Source organism: Balaenoptera borealis (genome assembly GCF_965194805.1).
Source record: "Balaenoptera borealis genome assembly, chromosome: 1".
In the NCBI taxonomy this organism is placed as follows: domain Eukaryota; kingdom Metazoa; phylum Chordata; class Mammalia; order Artiodactyla; family Balaenopteridae; genus Balaenoptera; species Balaenoptera borealis.
This window is the reverse complement of record NC_138860.1, coordinates 160241581-160263074: the sequence shown is the minus strand read 5'-3', so window position 1 is coordinate 160263074 and position 21494 is coordinate 160241581. Positions and strand designations below refer to the sequence as shown.

General features: G+C 52.4%; 1 protein-coding gene across 7 annotated transcripts in view; it reads right to left on the bottom strand.

Annotated features, from left to right (window-relative positions):
- The window catches only part of HIVEP3 (HIVEP zinc finger 3), a 515337-nt gene that overhangs the window by 175924 nt on the left and 317919 nt on the right, over positions 1–21494 (bottom strand). The window contains exon 1 of one of the 7 annotated variants that reach the window (XM_082387508.1): positions 14976–18575. The exons of the other annotated variants lie outside the window; for them this stretch is intronic. The gene's annotated coding sequence lies outside the window, so the exon portion shown is untranslated. Of the gene's footprint in view, positions 1–14975; positions 18576–21494 lie in introns of those variants that run through there. 7 annotated transcript variants of the gene reach the window in all.

Below are 21494 nucleotides of genomic sequence, written 5' to 3'. Positions count from 1 at the left end.
GTGCATCAGCCAAGGGATCAGCCTCCCGATGTATCCTGGTCTGCATGCCTTGCCTCTTCAGAGTCCCCACCATCCCTTCCTAGCACTGAACAGACCACAGGAACAGTCTTTAGGGGCCATTTTCAGGGCTGGAAAGATCCTAAACCGTCATCTAAAGTGACCAAAGGGGAGACAGAAGCACAGAGAACAGGGGCGTGCTCTTAACCTGCTGTGTGACCCTGGGTGGTCAATATCACTGCCAGCTTGGACATTCCATGGTTCTGCTTCAAAAGGACAAGCACATGTGAAATGGTAATTTAACTCTTCAGAACCACATGGAATGGCTTTAACCGTAGCCATTAGCCTTAGTCGGAGTGAGGGTCTGACCCTCCTCCCCCACCATCTCTCTTCCTCCAACAGCTGGGTCCCCTGCACTCACCTGCAAGTTTAGTCCCACCTCTGGTTCTCGAACCCATCATTATAATCATCTAAAGAAACTCCAGCTCAGACTTCCCTGCCCTAATACTGTGCCCCGTTCCTGGAAACTGTCACGGTCTTGTTCCCAAGGCCCGACACCCACCTTATTCCTCAGCCTTGGCCCAGCGCCCAGCTGCAGCCCCACAAACCCAGTGCTGGCACTGTGCAGGAGGGTGGTGACACGATGGTGGCCAATAGTGGCCTACGAAGCACGTGCTCCCTGCCAGGTGCTCATCTGAGAATTTTACAGGGATTACTTTATCAAATCCCCAAAGAGGGTTACGTCAGGCAGCTGCTATCATTACTCCCATTTTATAGATAAGGGAGCTGAAGGCCAGCTTACCAAAGGTCACTTTGGCTGGTAAGTGGCAGTGCCCGGATGTCCCCCTGCCAGCCCACATTGGCCGTTTCTCTGGACTCTGCTCTGCTGTGGGCCTGGACTGGATTCTCCCACTGTCACCCTCTGGGCTGGCCTTGAGTGCCTGCCCCACCCCCGTGGGCATGGTTGATCTCAAGTCCCTAGCCTCTCTCTCCCTAGCACTTTAGGCTGCTCTCATGTCCTTCAGAGAGGATGTGAGATTTGACAGGACCCAGAAGAACATGCTGAGAGCATGGGGTGGGGGGCAAGAAGAGGCCAAAAATCAAGTCTGGTTACTTGCAAGCGTAGACCCTATAAGCGCACCCATGAGCTGGTCCCATCTCTCACCCACTCACCAGCAGTCGCTGGGCTATAGCTTCAGGGTGCTGTTGGCACCTAACATCCAGGGGAAGCTGAGTGACACAGTGAAAAAGCTTGCCGGTCCTGTGTTCAGACCCCAGTCCTGTCCCTTAAGGTTCTGCGAGCTTGAGGCACACGTCCATGGGAATGGTGCCTCTTTCAGCATCCGACCCCCTGCTGTGAAATGGGGTTAATGATACCGATCTTGTGAGGCCTTCCTGAGGAATGTGAAACTCTTTCAACAAGTGCCTGGCTCTCAGGGGCGCCTGCTCCCCTTGGCATTGGCTGTCTCCTGATGCCAGGGATGGCCTCTCGGTGCTGAGAAGCCTGAGCAGTCCCAACGATGCCCACCACGTGGCTGGCAGGGCCCCGAGCACACTGGGCATGCACGCTGGAGATAAATACAGGGTCCAGGCACCTGTTTCTGAACAATGGGCTATTCTGGGGTTTTAATTGCTCATCAAGGGCAAGTCAGACTCTGGCCAGTGACCAACCCTGGAGGGTCAGGACAAGCACTGGGGTGGCAAACACACCCAGGGGCAGGTGCAGAAACGCCAGCCAACAGGTGACAAATCCCAGAATGTCACTGAGAGAGGGCACTTAAAAAGCCTCTGGGGTAAACACTCTCACAGTTGACAAATGGGGAAGCTGAGGTCCAGCAGGGAGAGGGCTTAGATTCACTGCTTCCACAAAGGTTCATCAAGTACCTCCTTGAGGCTTGGTTCTGTGCTCAGCCTCAGGGACCTGACAGTGTGCGGGAGACAGAAGGCACACATGCAATCCCAGTGCCTTGTGACAACTGCCAGGAGGAGACACGGATGGGGCCGCGGAAGCAGGAAGGAGGCACACCACCCTAATCACGTGGTCGTGCATTCATTCATTCATTCATTCACTATGTGCTCAAGGCTCGTCTGTACCAGGCACTGCTTAGGTGCTGGAGGCACAGCCCTGAATAAAGTCCAGTCCCAGCTCTCATGGGGTTTACAGTCTCATGGCAGAGAAAGGGAGTCACAGATAAAAGAAGAGGGGTATGATAGAATGTCAGGGCATGTACTACAGAGAAAACTACTGCATGATAAGGGAACAGTGGGCACCTGCCGCTGGTGGATGTTTTAGGTAGAGATGGGCAGGTGGATGCCAACAATGAAAAATTAACTTGAGCACGTGAAATAGGCAGGGCAATGAATGCTCTGTCTTCTGAGTGAAGAGGGGAACCAAGGCCCTGAGATGACCTGCCTCAGGGGTCACAGAGAACCAGCAACAGACTCAGGAACTGCCCCAGGTCTCTTGTCTCACAGGCCAGAGGTGGTCCCCCCGTACAGCACAGCAGCCCCTCTGTGCCTCCAGCCACTGTCCCTGCTCCGTCCTCCCTGGGGGTTGGGGAAAGCACCAAGGGCCTCTGGTGGGTGCGGACCCGGCTCCTTCAGCCACCACTTCCTGGCTCACAGGTCACCCACACCAGCCTCAGGCAATGAAGACTGACAGCCAGACCCTGGGCCATCCAGACTCAGCAGGCTTGTCCCTCCCCCTGCCACCTCCCACCGATGTCAGTGGTGCCTTGGTGTCAGACACACGTGGTCCCTCCACTTCTGAGTTGTGTGACCTTGACAAATTCAGCAGAGCATGGAGTCGTGGGGGGATTAAATAAAGTGAGGTGTGAAGTGTCCACAAGAGTCCATGGCCCACAGTGGGCTGGAGAGGGCGGCCACCTTCCCTTCCTGCATCGGCTCCCTCCCGCCCTGCGCCTGGCCCGCATCCCAGATCATCCCTCCCTCCTGAAGGCTCCCACAGCCCTCAGAGCACTCGTGTTCTCTTCCTGTGTCTGCTGTTGGTCCCTGAAAAACATCTCCAGCACCCGGAGCAGCTGCTGGCTCCTGCATGTCTCCAGGCCACCGGCTGTGGACTCAGCTTAAAGTCACACTCGGCACTGCTCCATAAACACCCCCCACCATGCAGCTTCCAGCCAGGAAAGCTGAACTTGAAGAATCATGGGGAAGGTAGAACAGTGGATTCAGAGTCAGATTCCTTACCAGCCTAATGACCCTGGGCAATTTTTTTTTTTTTTTTTTGTAAATGAGGATAATAATCAGTGCCCAAGGTTCTGCAAAATTATACGGTGATTTTAATATTATTGTTTGCATTATAGAATTATAGGTTGAGACCAGAGTTTATTCCACTTGTAACCCGGTACTACAATCCTTTCCACAACATCCTGCCCCCGGGCTTCCTTCTCCAGTTGAAGTCTCCAATGATGGGGAACTCACTACCTGATGGGCAGTCCCTGCCATGTTTTGACTGTTACTGAGCATTAGAAACGTTGCTGCCTGTGGTTTGAAAACCTGCCATGCTGAGCTCTGGAATGCAGAGAGATGAGTGGGTGGTGAGCAAGCCTGGGGGGGAGGGTCTGGGGAGAGGTGCGGACCTGGAAATAACACCTGTAATCACTGGGCCAGGGAGGCTCTCTGATGTAAGCCCCTCCACGGTGGTCAGCTCCTCCTTCCCAGATAAGCTCCCACTAATGGTGTCTACTCTGCCCAAGGCTTCAGAGCCAGCCCAGCCCTTCCGGAAGACATCCTGTCCGGGCTGCCTCCTGCCTAGGGTTGCTCAGCGGCTGGACCACAGGGCCCTGGGTTCTCAAGCCATGATGTATGATTAATGACTCTGATGAGCTCACCAGCCCATGGAGGGAGGGTCGATCTGAGGGGAGGCCAGAGGAAGGCTGGTTATGGATTTTAACCCTCTGATGTTACTGGCTGGGAATTTAACATCAATAATTCAAAGCAGTGGGGAGGAGGGGTTGAGAAAAATGCAAAAGAGAGAGGGAGGTAAGGACAGAAAAAGCAAGCAAAGGGAAGAAAAGGGATGGGGGAGGGGAAGGAGAAAGGAAAAAAAGCACAGATGTATTTACTGACTGTCTCCCGGGTGCCACTTTCACCTCCTTTAGCTCCTTTTAAGTCCCATTGAAATCTGTGAAGCAGATACCATCATCCCCATTACCCAGATAAAGAAACTGAGGCTCAGAGAAGAAAAGTGAGGGTTTCAGGGGTTGAGGGGATATAGAAAGAACCTAGGTTCTGTCTGCCACACCTTGACTCTGGAGTGTAATCAGGTGAGGGAACACAGAAGGTGGGTCCCTGCCAGCCTGAGAATACCCAGCCTCAGCTCACACTCTGGGGCTGACATCTGGTGAGATGAGTCTGGAGGGCTCTGCCCCAAGGAGAGAAACTAGTTGTTGGCCTTCTGGACAGCGCCAGAACTTTGTTTCTGGAGATGAAAAAATTAACTGCTATATTTAAAAGCATTGTTCGGTTGCTATGGCAACAGAGGGGCTAAGAATAATATAAAAAGAAGATGATATGCCAGGTTGTCACTGGCAACCCAGTTTTAAGGGTGTGTGTATGTGTTTTAAAAGGGGGGGTGTGGGGAGGAGGGAGGTGGCGACGTTCAGACTGTTTTCTCTGCTCCCTCTGGCACCAGCTGCCCCAGTGACATGTCCAAGATGTAGCCAGCCTGGGATCTCACAGGTCTACCTGTGAGAGCTGGCACTTCCCGGCCCCGAGCCTAAAGATAAAGGTGGTTCTCACTCCCTAATTGCTGTCCCCTCCTGGCAGCTCCCCATTGCCTGGGCAGCTTCCCTCAGCTGTGGAACCCCAGCCGGAGGCACCTCTCAAACAGATGGCCCCAAAATAGCTTCTTCTCTCCAACCTGGGAGCTTGCAGCCAGCCTGGCAGACTCCCTGGGGACCACCAGGGAAAACAGATGGTCGGGAGAGAAGAGCAGGAGACAGATTTATTGATCTGCAGCCTGGATGTCAGGGCTGGATGTCAGGCTTGGGCAGACATGGGCTCGGGGTGGCCCCGGCTCTCTGAGGAGCCCTGGAGAGAAGCATGAGGTCTAACCTTGGTCTGGAGCCTGGGCCCAGGTGACCTGGAGGGGACCCACAGCAGGCCTGACCAAGGGCAGGAAGGTGGATGGCGACTGTGACCCCTTGTACACCAGCCAGCTGCTTGTCAGGGCTGAGATGGAAGCACCCATGGGAGACATGGAAGAACTAGACAGCAAAAAGACGAACAAACAAAATCCTCAGGAAAGTTCAATAACAGTCACGTTCTGGAAAGAGATCTGTTATTTTTACCTTTGTCATGGTCATGCAATTTGGAGGGAAGCTGTGAAATCGGCCTGACCAGGGTTCCTGTGCCACATACTGCTGTGTGACCTCAAGCAAGGCCCTTAGCATCTCTGGGCCTCAATCCTACCATAGGTAAAAAGACAATGATTTTTTTTTTAGGACAGTGGTTGGGCCTCAATAAACTGGAGTTTAAAAAGCGCAGGGCCTAGCACACAGAATATCTTCAGTGGATGGCGCCTCCCACCAGGAGAAACCTTTACTTCAGCGCTTTTCTATTCAAGCCAACCCCGAAGACCATGGAGGTACCTGTGTGAATAAATGAGGAATGAGGTACAGTTGGGGAGGTGCCATCACAGAGAGATGGCCAGGGAGGCCCCCAGGGTGGCCGGATGTGCCTGGAGGGGTCAGGGGATTCTGAAGGAAGGGGATGGTCTAGCAGAATAAGGAGGAGAGGGAGAAGGAAAGACATTCCAGGCAGAGGAATGACTCGAACAAAGGCAGGGAGAAGGGAGAGCACAAGGAGGGTCTGAGAGCAGGGGACAAGCTCACTGGGCTGGAACCTACTGGCAAGGAGGGCTCGCTAGAGAAGGGAAATGATCAGATCTGTGTTTCAGAAGGACCCCGTGTCTAGCTCAGCAGGGAAGCTAGATGGGTCAGGTGAACCGGAGGCAGGGATGCTGGTGCAAGAGTAAGGTCAGAGATAAAGGGGCCTGGGCTAAGGCGGGACAGGGCTTTATAGTTTACAGGGTGTACCCATGCCCATTACCTCATTTGATCAAGCCAGGATGGACAGAGGGGACAAGCTCTCTCCCATCCCTGCCTACAGGGCTTCCCATAGGTTGGGGTCACCCACCATGTAGAGAATAGCTACATATTGATTGCCAAGCATCCTCTAGAAGCAGGCAAGTCCAGGAGAGCTGGAGAGGCCCAGACAAAGAAGAATTCTCATGGATGGGCGTGGTCAGGGAGGGCTTCCTGGAGGAGGAGCAGTGGTGAGCCTTCTAGGCAGACGGTATGGTACAATTAAAGCTTGACGAGGGGACTGGTCTAGTGCACTGGGGAAAGTAGCTCCAGGACCCACTTCAGCTGAGGCCTCCTGTAGGAGAGTTGGGAGAAAGCAGATTGGAGATGCGGGCAGTGTTAGATCAAGGAAAGCCATGAATCCCAGGCTGAGTCTGCATTCTCCTATGGGCAGTGAAGACCTGTGGGGAGCTGAGAAGGGCTGAGGCAGGATGGGGAGATGTGAACAAAGCAGTTTCAGGAAGCCAATCTGGGTCAGACACCGAATTCCTCGTTCCTTTCCCCAACCCTCAAATATAGGATGCTTCTTCTTCCCCAGCTGTGTGAGTGCCAGCGACAGACACCAGACTTCAAGCAGCACGTCATGGAAAATGGGTATGTTTTCAACCTGGGCCTCATAGGAGTTCAGGCTGAGTTAGCCCATGGGCAGAGAGCTGACGCTAAGTGGCTTAGTGTTCTGGGAACCAGAACTTGGGCAGAGATCTCAGGGCCGGGGCAACCCCATAAATCTTAGCCTCTATCTTTTCTCCCTCCTTCAACAAATATAATTGAGCACCTACTATGTGTCAGACAGTGTTCTAGGCATTGAATCAGATAAACAAAACCCCTTTTGGAGCTTAAATTCGAATAGGAGAAACAGACAACAGTCAACAAATAACGGGGAAGAGTATTTCAGGCAGAGGGAATGGTACATGCACAGGTCATGAGGCAGGAAAGAGCTTGGTATGTTTCTCTGACTCCTCATCTTAGTGTCTTGGGGAAAAGAGAGGCTTAGAGAGGTTAAGTGACTTGCCCGGAGTCACGTTGCTGATTAGTGGCCAAGCAGGGCCAGAGGACACGTTTGTTGCCTGCTGGTTGAGGGCTTGTCCACCACTGAACAGGCAAACGGCCACATTTCAGGATGTGGGCTAGAGCCAGGGTGTGGGCACGGACTACTGACTGTGAGGGGGAAGCAGACCTGGGAGTGGGTCAGTCATTCAGCCAACAAATATTGACTGATGGCCTACATGTCAAGTGCTGGCTGTGCTGGGCCCTGGCATCTAGCAGGGCATATATGGACAGAAGTTTATGTCCTCATGGAGCCCACATTCTAGTGAAGATTGGAGGATATGGGGATCACAGGACTCCAGGATCCTAGAATTTATGGTCAGAATCTGGGAATTGCAGAATGAAAATGATTGCATCTTAACATCAGAGAATTCAGAATCAGCTTCTCAGCATATGACAGTTGGCAGGGCCCTTCAGCAGCATTTGGTCCATTTTAAGGAGGGAGGAACTGAGGCCTGGTGCATTGAATGTCCCACAGATGGCAACCAGAGGGAGAGCCAGGACCTTTACACCAAGGAGTCCAGGTTCCTGGGCCAACGTGATGTTTGTGGGCAATGGAGATGAGCATATGGGCTTGGGGGCCAGACAGTCTGGTTGTGCATCTGCACCCCTTGCTTGCTGTGGCATGGAATCTTTCTGAACCTTGGTTTCCTCATCTGAAAAATGGGACTAACAGGGCATCTACCTCAAGTAATTCTTCTTGCAAAAATTAAAATAACACATGTAAAGTGCTTAGCATGGTAAATGCCCCAAATGCTTGCAGTTGTTATAATTATTAGTGGACCTTCAAGGACACTGGTATTTGACTTTGTAGGTGATAGAGATTGGACCCTTCTGGAATCAGAATGGCTGGCCTGCCCCAGCTCGCAGGCTTAGTATCCTGAAGAGGGTCTGCCAGGCATGACAGCTGATGGAGAAGAAGGATTGTTTCACTGTCACCTCGAAACAGAAACATGGTGCGTGTGGTCTGGCACGAGCCTGCTTCTTGCTCATGCCCCTCCCCTCCCTTTCTTTCTACTCCCTCCTCTGTCTCCGTCTCTGTCTCTCTCTGTCTCTCTGTCTCTCTGTCTCTCTCTCTCTCTCTCTCACACACACACACACACACACACACACACACACACACACACACACACAGAGGCATGTGCTGCAATTATAGCCATAAGACATTGACCCACCTCAGGGCAGTGGGAGCTGAGACCACAGGGAAGCAAAGAAGTTTCTGGTGGATTCTAGCCAGGGATCTAGGTGCGTGTTGCAACCCTCCCTCTTGGCTGTGCTGAAACTAGCCTTGATGGGACTAGGGCCTACCCGAAGTTTGGGTTGGGAAAGAGCCCATAGCCAAGTGGAACTGATAAGAAACACACCCTTGGTACGGTGAGAGACCAAAGCCAGACAGCTGCAACAGAGGGATCAGAGTGTGCTGCAGCAGCTATGGACAGTAGCCTGCACAAAGGCAACGAGGCACCCCAGAGGACTTCCTGGAGGAGGAGGAAAAAGAGTAGGGTTTCATTTGAGCTTTGAAGAATGGGGAGGATTTGGCTAAACAGACTTCATTGTTTAATATGGGAAATAGCATTATAAGCAGAAAGCAAAATGAAACAAGACAAAAGTACAAAAGCACAGAGGTGGAGAACAACAGTGAGCCTCCATTGACGACCTAGGTTTTTTCTAAGTTGGAAGTAAGATGTGAGGGGGAAGGTGGAGCAAGAAGACCTTTCGCCTCCACTTTTCACCTTACCTTGAGCGAACAGTTATTCCTTCATTCATGGGAATAACTCGCCTATCTAAAAAAAGTTGAGGCAGCCTAAGCAAGTCATTTTCCCTTCCTGTGCCTCAATGTTTCCATCTCCCAAATGGGTGTATCCCTGTCATGGGAGGGAGACTGCCCCAGAGCAGTTGTTCCTGACCAAAGGACAGGCCTTGCTGGCCCGTACTGCTCAGGAGGCCTGTGGCCAAGTCCCCATCAGGAAGGCTTAGCTCATCTGAAAGCCTTGGGCTTCCCGAGACATCCATCTTTCTGGGGCAAAAGCCACAGTATCAGAGAAGGATGAGGCAGTGACCAGGCTCCGAAGAGGAACACACAGAATCCTTCCTGAGCTTCACCTCAACCTCACGGCAGCCCCAGGTGGGGCAACTCACGTCCACACCACACCGGGGAAGTGAACCTTTGAGAAGCGCCATGTCTTGCTTGAGTCTTCCACCTGGTTAAGTGGCAGAGCCAGGATCTGAACCCAGGACAGTGTGACTCCCAGCCCCCAAGTCCTCTCCATCAGGCCAAGCTGTTTCTTGCCTTAAGTTGCCCAGGCTGGGGGCACCGCCACATACAGAGTACCTCCATATCTATTCCCAAGCCTCCCTTAGAGTAGAAGCTCAGGGTGGAAGCAATTTATTCCCAGTCACACAGGACTCAGACTTTGGAGGCTGGCTGGGGGCCAGCCACACCCACCATGCCAGAGGTCCAGCCTCGACTCTGGCCCTGGTTTCAGCCAAGTGTCCCTTCCAAGCCATCTTGAACCTTCCTATGCTGCCCCTGTCCACCCTCAAACATCCTCCCAGGACCTCCTCTATGGCCCAGATACTAGAAAGTCTCCAGAGCAGCCAGGGAATTCCATTCCCAGAGCAGCTCGCTAAACCTGATGCGCTTGCAACACCACTTCTGTGCAGGCCCTCAGGGCTGCTCCCAGGCTGCAGACAGCAACTCTTGAAGGCTAAGAAGAAGGGAGACGCTGTAGTTTTCTTCACCGGAAACATCCCACAGATAGGATGGTTCATTCATAGGTTGATTCCATTTGGACACACTCAGAATGGCTTTGAGTCCCTCTAGGAAAAAAAATGTGTTCATTCAGTCCTGGCTCACCCAATTCAAGCGCTGAATTACTATTATTATTATTCCACTTTTTCCAAAACATATTCTGTGCAATTCCTAGGCCAGGTGTTGAAGGAGCCACAGGTGGAACTGGAACCAGGCTTTGATGTCAAGAAGCTCGTAAGTAGAGAAATTGGAACCCTCGTGCACTGGTGGTGGGGTGTAAAATGGCACAGCCACTATGGAATCAGTGTGGTAGTTCATCAAAAAATATAAAAATAGAACCACCATATGATCCAGCGATCCCACTTCAGGGTATTTATCCAAAAGAAATTGAAATCAAGATCTCACTCCCATGTTCACTGCAGCATTATTCACAATAGCCAAGATGTGGAAACAACCTAAATGTCCATGGATAGGTGAATGGATAAAGAAGATGTGGTATATACATACAATGAAATATTATTCAGCCCTAAAAAGAAAGGAAATCCTGCCATATGCAACAACACGGATAAATGTGGAGGACATTATGCTAAGTGAAAGAAGCCAGTCACAGATGGACAAATACTGTTGATTCCACTTACATGCGGTACTAAAATAGTCAAACTCAGAAACAGAGAGCAGAATGGTGGTTGCCAGGGGGTGGGGGATGGGAGACGTGGGGAGTTGCTGTATAAGGTTTCAGTGAAACAAGGTGAATAAGTCCTAGAGATCTAATGGATAACATCATGCCTATAGTGAACGGTACTGTATTGCACACTGAAAATTTTGTTAAACATGCTAAGTGTTCTTATGACAATGAAAAAAAAAAGCTGGTAAACTAGAACAATAGATTCACAGGTGCACAGGTTAATTAATAATGCTAGTGGCAAAGATGTATATAATCTGTATCCTGTGTCAGGCACGGTTCTGAGTTTTTAACCTGCATTAACTCATTTAACACTGGCAATGATACAATGAAGGATGGATTATTATCATCTCTACCATACAGATGAGGAAACTGAGGCACCGACAGGTTGAGTAACTTACCCACCATCACAACCACTGTGCTCACAGGCACAGAGCCGGGATCAGAACCCAGGCAGTCAGCTCCAAGGCTGTGCCCCAAGCCCTACACTGGCAGCATCTTGATCAGCAGAAGTATATTCCCAAACAGAGCTGTGCGTCGGGCAGTATAGAGGCAGGCGTGAATGACCCCATCCGAGGGAGTGATGCCTGACCTGGATTCTCAGTGGTGAAGAAGCCCCATCACCCTTGAAGACTAAGGAAGCCAGTAGAGAACGAGCCCCAGGAGGAGCCCCTGTCCCCGCAATCCCTACCTTCCCCGCCCTGATCCAGTCGGGTCCCCTTCCTCCAGCTGCAAGTTCCCAGGGCTCTTTGTGTGTGTCCTTTGCAGGGTGGACACCGTCTGCTTTGCCCCAACTGTAGGCTTGTCTCAGCTCTCTCCAGAGCAGAGCCCTTGTCCCACCCACTTCTGCCTTCTCCAGCTCCCAGCACAGACATGGGATGTAGCTGGTGCTTGTGAAATACCTGTTGAATTGACATGAATTTCTTGCAGATGCCCAGGCTGGCGCTGACTGGACTGGGACACTGGCAAAACAAATTTGACCTCCTCTCTCTTTTTTCCTTCCTTCCTTTCACTTTCAACGGGTATTTGTTGAGTATCCCCTACATGAAGCAGCTGGGATATGGCAGGACAGTTCCTGTTCTCCAGGGACACACAGTCCAGTTGGGGAGAGAGACCAGCAAAAAGACAATTACAGTGTGACTAGTCCTGGCATGGGGTGAATCCAGGGGGCATGGGAGCACATTGGATGGGCAACCTTAGGTGCTGAGAGGCAGTCAAGTTACCTCCTAGAAGTGGCATCTAAACTGAGGTCTGTAGGAATCTACAGCCTGAGTTCCTGTGTATGTGTGTGTGTGTGTGTGTGTGCATGCGTGTGTGCATATGCATGTGCCTGCCAGGTAGGGGGAGGGAGGTGAAGCCCGGAGCTTTCTAGGAAGAGGGAACCACATTTGCAAAAGCCCAGAGGCACAGAACTGTGCTCTGGGGTGGGTATAGCACGAAGGTGGAAAAGGAGATGGAAAAGAGTGGGGTGAGATCCCAAGGGCCCTTGCAACTCACTCTAAAGGAATGTGGCATTTAACCCTGGAGGCCACAGGGAGCTACTAAAAGATTTTATGCGAGGGACAATGCAACCAGATTTGTGTTTTTGAAAGATCCCCCTGGTGCACTGTGGAGAACAGAATGCAGGGATGCGGTGGTGGCAGTTAGACGCAGCTGCAGAAATCCCAGTAAGACAAGGTTGTTAGCAGTGGGGGAGGGAGGGAGGGGACACACCTGAAAGATCTTGAGTCACCAGGACCTGACTACCTTGGATGGGGTGAAGGGTGTGTCAGAGATGAAGCCTGAGTTTGGGGCTTCCCATCCCTTCTGGGGGCCCCATCTTCTCTTTGCCACCATCTCCATCCTCATTCCATTGCCGAAAACGGAAGTCACGGGATTCTTGGGGGCACTCCATGCAACACTAAACTTCTGCTCCATCCCATGAACTGGGAACAACTTTACTAGCAGAAAATACACCCACACTGTGAAATCATAACCCACACATGCACATCCATCATAAAAAAACATGCTGCGAAACTCAGCAGAATGGCTGATTCTGATAATTCTCATTAATATTTGTTGGCAACTTGTACATTTCGTTTTATTGCCTGTGAGCACTCATTAGCAGTCAAGCAGTAGCAGGTGCCAGGAACTTAAGGAAATTCAATGGGAGAAAAACGTGAAATTGAGATAATTCTAAGTAGTAATTTTGTTCTCTAATACAAATTGGGAAGAGACAGATATCAATTTAGTTTAGCTGTGGAACATCTCAGCACAGCTTTCAGAACATGAGCCGAAGCCCTCCAATAGATTTCTCTTGGTCAGGGTTGGAGGGCAATCTGCTTAAGTAGTTCATGCTAAAGAATGAATGACCAGCAGGGTACTCTGACCCCTCCTGGTGGTATGAGCAGCTTGGTTTAGGGACGGAGAGCAAGTAGCTTTCCCCACTTCTCTGAAGGCCATCATCTGTCTGTCCACCCAGAGAACACAGCCTTTAGTTTCTCCTGGGATTACAGCAGCCTCAGGGCAGCCCCAACATGAACCTTCCTCTCCAGGTTTGCAGGGGTAGCATTAGGTAGTGCCTTGGGGTGGACCTTTGCTTCCCTTCCACCACCACTGTCACCTTCCAAAGCCACTCCAAGAAAACAAACTGTCTCAGTCCATCTGAACTGCTGTAATAGAAATCCAGAGACCAGGTGACTTATAAACAACAGAAACTTATTTCTCACAGTTCTGGAGGCTGGGAAGTCCAAGATCAAGGAGCTTGCAGATTCGGTGCCTGGTGAGGACCTACTTCCTGGTCCACAGACGGCAGTTTTCTCGCTGTGTCCTCACATGGTGAAAGGGACAAGGGAGCTCTCTGGTTCTCTTTCATAAGGACACTAATCTCGCTCACGAGGGCTCCACTCTCGTGAGCTCATCACCTTCCAAATGCCCCACCTCCTAATACCATTACATTTATTAGGTTTCAACATATGAATTTAGGGGAACACATTCAATCTATAGAACAAACACAAAATCTAGGTAAAAAGTGTGCTGACTCTGCAAATACAGCTTTAAGATAAATCGATATGCTCTCACCTCCACCAGAACACTGCCTGCACGATCTTCCTCTGAGAGAGAACAGCTGCTGGGGAGGGGGAGGCTGGTTCCCCCGGGAGAAGGGGGCTACCTTCACATGTAAGGCCGAGGACTGAATGAACAAAAGGATTGGGCTTTTGCTTCATGCGGTACAACTGCTGCCAACTAAAGTGAAAAAAAAGTGCTCATCGAAGAACACCATTCTGCAGATGGGAGAATGAGGACCAGAGAATGGAGACTTGCACCAGATGACCATACTCAGGGGTTTCCTGAACATCTGGCCACATCCACCCTCCCTGGCCCTTTGAGACACGGCGGAGGCTGGAGGCACCCCGCTCTGAGCGGAGGTCACAGTCTGGGAGGCATCTGGTGCTGTGTAAAGAATCAGAGGTCAGAGCCCCAGCCCCAGCTCTCACACACACGCCCTGCACAAACCTGGGCAAGTCACTTAACCTCTTTGGTTTCAGTTGGCAAATATAGACTGGGAACAAAGGCTGGGTTACACGGGATCACTTCAAAGATCTTCTCTGGTTTAACAAATCCCTGTCTTTGATTATGGGCATGTCCAGGCGGTGATAAGGGAACAGTAGAAATGACTATTTTTATCTGATCTGTGAGATGTATTTTTTCCTGGTGATTATTCATATTCTACTTTTAAAGACACAGGCTCTGCGGGGGACAAGGGGGAAGCGGCTGGATCTGTGAGTTGTAAATAGAGGTGCTGACACCTGGTCTGCATTGAGGTCACCTGCTGGGTCTTGTCTGAGGCCACAGGCTCCATCCCAGGAGGGACACATGTTCCTTGATGGGGGCAAGCCCCCAGGCCTGGGCCAGCCTGGGGTGGGAGTCAGGCTGGGGCCAGCAGAAAGCAGGGAAGCTGGGCCCTGACACCAAGACAAAGAAGACGACGGGCATCTCTCCCTGCAGCTTCACAAAGCTGGTCTACCGAGCCTTTCCCACTCACAATCCCACATCAACCCAGGGAAGAGGTGGGCCAGCTGTTTGTTTCCCCAGTTTACAGAGGAGGAAACCGAGGTTCAGAGTGGCCAAGTGACTTGTGCAAAGTCCCACAGCAAGTGGTGAGAAAGGCAGAACTGAAACCCAGGACTCAACGTGTTCTACCCTCTTTGTATGAAACAGCCCACCCTAGGCAGACTGGGCACATATAAAAGCACCTCTCAGTCATCAGCCATCCTGGGCCAAGAATGTTTCAGGAGAGGCAGAAACGCAGCTGGGTCTCTAACCTGGTACCACCCATCCAGCCGGCATCTCCCTGCCTCTGCCATGAGCCTCTCCCAGTTACAAAGACAAAGGGATGACAGTTTCTTACAAGGAAAAGCTGTTGAGAGGTGAGGGAGCAGAGACAAGTCTTCTGGCTGAATTCCGCTGTGGCTGGGGAGGGACATCTGGCCTTCAAGGGCTTGTGTGGAACTGGTTGATGCAGCAGCAAAGGGATAACTGAGAATCTCCCAGAACCATCCGAAGCCCAAGTTATTAACTGCTGCTGATGGTGCTGCTGCTTTCCAAGTAGGATGTGTGGCAGCCTGGATGAAAGAGCCAGATGCACAGAACTGTAAATAAAGCTAAGGAGCCAGTGTCTATATGGAAACTGCTGGGAAGCCAGGGTCACGAGTCTTCTGCCCCCTTCCCCAGCAGTTCCCAAAAGACAGGAACTTACCTCCAGAGATCCAGGTGAGGATCAACCACCCTGGGAGGCAGGTGTATTGTCCCCATCTTGCAGGTGAGGAGTTAGTGACTCAGAGGCAAAGTGACCTGTCTCGGGGCCATTTTAAGACTCAGTGCTGATGCTTTTGGAGGTCTCTCCCACATGATATAAAACACATCCCATTCTGAAAGTATTCTTTGGCTGAAAAGAAACCCTGAATTTTTGCAATAATTTTTCTTTTGAAATTATTTGCAATGAGTAACTTGTAAAATTAACAATTGGCTCTGACTTCTGTGCAATCGCTGTCTGTAATCAGGAACCTTGGCAAGGCAAAGCACTTGGAACCCCCAAAGGAAGGGCCGTTTTAAAAAAAAAAAATCAAACCAAACAATTAATTACGTTTGAATATATTAACTAAACATTCATTTTGATCAGCAGTTTTCATATTTTGTAATCCAAACTTTTTCTTTTCATGTCTTAGCGCTTAGGCCCAGGGTGGGGGTTGGGATATGAACACAGGTCTCATTCCCAAACCAGGGATCTATTTTTGATGAAACGCTCCCTCTGGGAATCAAGGCACCTTATCCAAGTTGTAAGAGGGAACTTGCCAAGTAGAACCCAGCAGACAATATGGCTTAGAAGGGGTCTGGGAATGATATCCTTTGATATAGCTTGTGTAGCTGTTAAGAATTTGTGGATGTTTGGTCTTGAACAAGAATAACGGTAGCAGGTGATGTTTACCAGGTGCTTATAATATGCTAGCACATTATACATCCTCTCACCTAAGTCCCACAGTTGCCTCTTTGGGGCGTAGAAGATACAATGGCACGTAGGTAGCAAGGGGCCATGCTGGGATTTGAACTGGGAGAGCTAGGCTCTAGAGTCCAAGATCTTAACCACTCTGCCACACTGCCTCTCAGGCTTGGGCAGAGGGATTTGAGGGCTAGACTGGAGCGGCCCAAGGACAACATTCAAGCATCTGGAACAATGGGGGAGAAAACAGTGGTCCCTTTGGGGATGACCAAAGGTGGAAATGGAAGTAAAGGCAGGCAGGTCTCTGCTCACTGGATGGAAGAACTTCCTAACGAGCAGAGCTGTCTGGCAGTGGATGGGCTGCCCTGGGCAGTACCAAGCTCCTTGCCATAGGCAGTTGGCAAGGAAGGAGGCCTGTGTGCTGGGCAGGGTGGAGGGAATTCCAGCACTGGATCGAGGGCTGTACTGAGTAGAGGGCAAAACTGATAATACTCTCTTCCTCTCCCAGACCTTCCTCTGTGCAGGCTTTGGTGGCTTGTACAGAAGGCACAGAGGGTAATTTCTGCTTCTGGCCAGATGTGGGGCCCCGTGAAGATGTGCTGTGGGAGAGATGACCACAAACACAGGGGAGTGAACTCAGAGGCAGACCCTGGAGACACAGAGCTGGTATTTATTGAGTTGTGCTAAATACTAGTTATTTGAGCTTTACATGTGTCACCTCCTTTTCTCCTCACATCCTCTGAGGTTGATATTCTTACCCTCAGTACACAGAAGAGGAGCCCAGAGAGGCTAAGCAGAGAGCCTGGGGGGACCCAGCCCCCCCGCCTCAGTGTTCCCACTGCGGGAACAGAGGCCCAGGCAGGCTGGGCCACTGGGGATCCCAAGGTGGTAGGAGGGTTTGGGGTGGCCAGCCGAGCAGAAAGGATGGGTGGGAGTGGTGTGGGGAGACACTGACAGACGGAAATGAAAGTGGCCTCGAAAAAAAGGAACGAGGGAAGAAAAGCAGAAACTAAAACAAGCGACAAAGAAAACGAGAGTGTCCAGAGGAAGTGGCCAGGGGGCGTGTCGCCGCCGGAGGAATCCCCCACTGCCTGGTGTTTCCTCTCTTCTCAGAGACTGGGGGTAGGGGGCCAGCTGACCAGCTGTGCTATCACCTCGTCACCTCGGGCCAGAGGCAGCCGGGAGGCTTTGGTAAGGAAGGTCTCCTCCCGCCAGCCCGGCGATGGGGCACCGACACAGAGCCCAGAACCCCAGGCCGGAGGCTGGACCAACCGTATCCTGCCGGCTGCTCCGGGACATCGATTAGACCTCCCTGGGCCTGTCTCCTCTCTATAAAATGGGTATAACCACCCAAGCCCACAACACTGCCAGGAGGACTTCCCGAGCCAAAGCCCGGCGCAAGGAGAATGGCAGCTGGGGGGGCCTGCCTGGGCCTGGGGGAGCACGTGGGAGGCGAGGGAGAGGCAGGATGTGCAGTCGGCACTCCTGGTGGGGAGCACGGGGGGAAGCATCTGCTGTCTCATTCTTGAGCATTTATCTATTGGGCATCTATTGGTCCTTAATCACTCTGTGCTCTGTTGGCCCTGGGAATACAAGGCTGACAAGGGCCAGTCTAGTCCCAATACAGGGTCTGCGGAGGGACTCCCAGCTCCTTATCCTGACTCTTCCACTTGGTAGCTGTGCCATGTCGGGCAAGTGACTTGACCTCTCTGACCACCCTTCTTCATCTGTAAAGCGAGAACGAGAAGCATACCTACCTCCTTGGTTGTGAGGATTCAGTGAGACTGTGCAGAAAGCACTCAGTCCAGAGCCAGAAACAAATCCATCAGCCTCAGCCAGGCAGCGCCCAGGCTGGTGGGGAGCTGGGCGTTTTACAAGGGCAGCATCGTAATGACCGGTAACCCCAAGGGCCGGGGCACGCAGGGCTGGGCAGGGATGTGGGGCTGGCTCTGCAAAGGTATCAGAACAGATGGAGAGGGGACAGGGCAGGAAGGGTCCAGCAAAAGGAACAGCAGGAGCAAAGGCCCGGAAGCAGGGCAGAGGGTGAAGTGCCTGCGTACAGCGGTGATGCACGAAGCTGGGTATGGCCGGGGGAAGAAGCTCTCTAAGCCAAGGCTCCACCAGCAGCGCTCAGACTGGCCCCGGAAGTGAAACAGACAGGCTGCTCGGGATGCTCTGGTCAGCCCCTGACTGCACAGAGGCTTCTAGGGCTGGCTCCTTTAGCCAGACGTTTGCTCGGGCTGTGACTGCCTCCGGATGGGCCCAGGGAATTCCCAGGGCGTGCGCATGGCTCTTGTGAGCTGGTCTGGCCTGAGATTCAAGGCCGAGAACGAGGGCAGCTGCTGTGGTGAAGGTGTCACAAGGCACAGGCTGGGGTCACGGAGGCGGAGAAGGAGGGGGTTTATCAGCCATGCCCTTGCTTGCTGCTGAAGGCCTTGTTTGCATAGAGGACAGCTGCTGCTCCAGGGCCACATCACCTGCCTCCGTGTGGCCGCGTTCTCGCTCTCGGTCACAGCCCCTCACACTGACTGGGGGTTACCCAGGCTGCTGTGGCCACGTGGCCCCCCACACAGTCATCCAGGAACAACCAGCAATCAGACCACTGGCTCCATCACCCTCAGCACTTCCGCTCACTTGCCCAGGCATCAGGGTCTCCATCCGTGAGACGGAGATAATAACCAGACCCACCACCCAGGAGGTCCTGAAGGGAACGCACTTTGCAGAGAACCCACAGAGGGGATCAGTCACTGGGGGGGGGCCCTTCCCTTCCTCGCCCATCTACTTCTTCCACCACACTGGAGGGACTGGGCAGACCCGGGCCCATTCTCTCCCTCACCCTGGCCCTGTGACTTGAGGCAACTCACTCCACCATCTATACATCAGCTTACTCATCTGCAAAGTGGGGAAGAAACTGAGCGGCACTGGCCCTCAGGCAAAAAGAGGCAGGTGACAAGCTTATCCTCTCATCCCCTCCTTCTGCCTCCAGGAACCAGGTGCTTTCCAAGACTCTGAACCCCTTTCCCAAACTTGCTGTTAGAAAAGGACCTGATGTTAGTCATTTACCTTTCAGTCTAAATGAGCTCCCAATGCCTTTTGAGTTGGAATATTTTTAGAAGGCTTCTAATCTTCCCCCTCCTGACTCCATACCCATTTTACAGAAGGAGAAATTGAGAAGGGAGGGAGAAGAAAGGCTGTGACTGTAGCTTGTAAGTAGCAGGTCTACACTTGAGACCAAGGCCTCCCAAATGTTACGGTCCTTGGAGCCTCACAGCCCCTGCCCCAATTCCTCTTGTTATTTCAATTCAACTATAGGTCAACTAGCTCAACATCTGATTTTTCATTGAAAGGTACAAGGCACTGGAAACCAGGACAGAGAAGATATGTTCTTGCTTTCGATGTGTAATCGTATGTTACATGAGCCTCCAGTCTCACCACTGTTGAGCCTCACACCAGCCTGAGGAGGGAGGCAGGGAGGCAGGGATTATTGTGCCTATTTTCCAGATGAGGACACTAAGGCCAAGAGAGGGAGAGTGATTAGGCCAAGTTCCTACAGCCAGTCGGTTTTAACCTTAGAAAATGCAATGGCAGAGTAGGGGGCTTTCATCTTAGCTCCTCATGAAGAGATGAGGAAGGCCCCCGCCTGCGCGAAATTCCCCTCTGTCCACCTGGCGAGGCCTGGTCTAAGGCTCAGAAGCTGACATGGCTCTGCTCAAGGGGGGCTCAATGTGGGGGGAGCACCAGGAGCCTGGGCCTCTGCCCCACCTCAATGTGACCTCGAACAGGCTGCTTCCCTCCAGAGGCTTCTGCCCTCCTTCCCTGCAGAGGTGAGAAGTAGAAGAGCTGACCCTTCAACCTGCTCCCCTCCCTGACCTGGACGTGCCAGGCCTGCCCAGTCCGGCATCTCTGGTGTCAATGCTGCCGGCTCCCAGCTGCTGCAGGTGCCCAGTACCCAGAAAGCCAGCTCCCCCATCTGCACTCACTCCTGGGGCCGATCTGGGAAGGGGGCATCACTGGGCCCCCAGACGGATGTTACCAATGCTGCAAACTAATGCACGGGGGACGCCAGGGTGTAATACATCCACGCAGCTCTCTCTGCTCTCTGCACATCAATAATGCATGGACAGCCGGCGTGGGGCCCATCAGAGACCTGAGGTCAGGTGGCATTAGGAGGCCTCTAATGGTCCTGATTATGTGGGGAAGGCTCCCAAGTGGGATGTGGGCGGCATGGGCGGGAAGCCAGGATTCTGGGCACTTAGATCCTACAGGTGGGAGGTTGGGGAGGGGGTGGCGGTATAAGAGAGCAACTTCCATAGCCCAGAGCCCCGTTCAGGGGATCAGATGGGGGTGAGCTGAGGCTTCCTTCCTGCATGGGGGCTGGGCATGTTTGTGAAGAGGAGCAAGGGCCCAACCCCTGTACACGGGTCACAAGGAAAGAGGGGAATCTTAGAAATTCAGGGCTGAGAGAAGCCCTGTCAGAATCTCCCCTGGTGGCCCATCTGCACAGTGGCTCTGAAGCCAGTGCCTGCATACCCCTAGGGCCAGGGCGCTCACTACCCCCTATAATGACACACAGCCCGTCTCTGAGCAGGTCTGACTGTGGAAAGAGGCAGCTGCACACATCAGTCCAGAGAGCAAGCGCCACTGAGTGCTGGCTGAGTGAGCGAGGAAGCTGGATAAAGGGGCTGACACGAGAGACAGAGGCCCTGAGTCCTATTCCTGAGGGTCCTCTTTGTCCTCTAGCAATTCCAGGCCACCAACGTGGCCAGCTTTCTGGCCTACCGCAGTGGCAAAACCCCTACCAGAAGCCCTGAGCCCACCCAGGGCCCCGTGAGCCCCTGTGAGCCTGTGAGCTTCGCAGCCTTGAGCGGATGGGTGAGAAATTGAGGGCTGGGTGGCTTTGTCCCCAGGCGCAGCCTCAGCTCTACCTGAGCTCTACCTCTCTGCAGGATGCCCACCATTTGTTCCTGCTGAACTTTATGCCTGGGCTGAACAATTCTCTTCTACGGCTCTGCCCACTCCCATCACACAGTACCTGGACCAGGAAGCTGCATCCTCCAAGGGCAGGCCCTTGGCTCAGGCCTGCCCCTCAACAGAACCCCAAGCACAGCAAGTTACATAGCCCAGAGCCCCGTCTTCTCCAGAGAGCTCCTGTTGGGGTTAGATGGGGCCTGGGGTGGGCAGGAGGGCACAGGGCATCCAGGTTTCCAGCCCCACAGAAGGCGAGAGCACCCCAGCCTGCCTAGTTCCCAGGGTTACCAGGACCCAGCCCTGGACCTGGTGCAGAGCAGGTGTCCAATTCGTGTTCATGGAATGAATGAACTGACAGCAGCAAATCTCCATCCTGCAAACACAAAGCGTTCAGAGCATTCTGGGAAATCACACAGAGGAAATGCCGTGGCAGTGAATTTTCACGTTGGCCCCTGACCATCC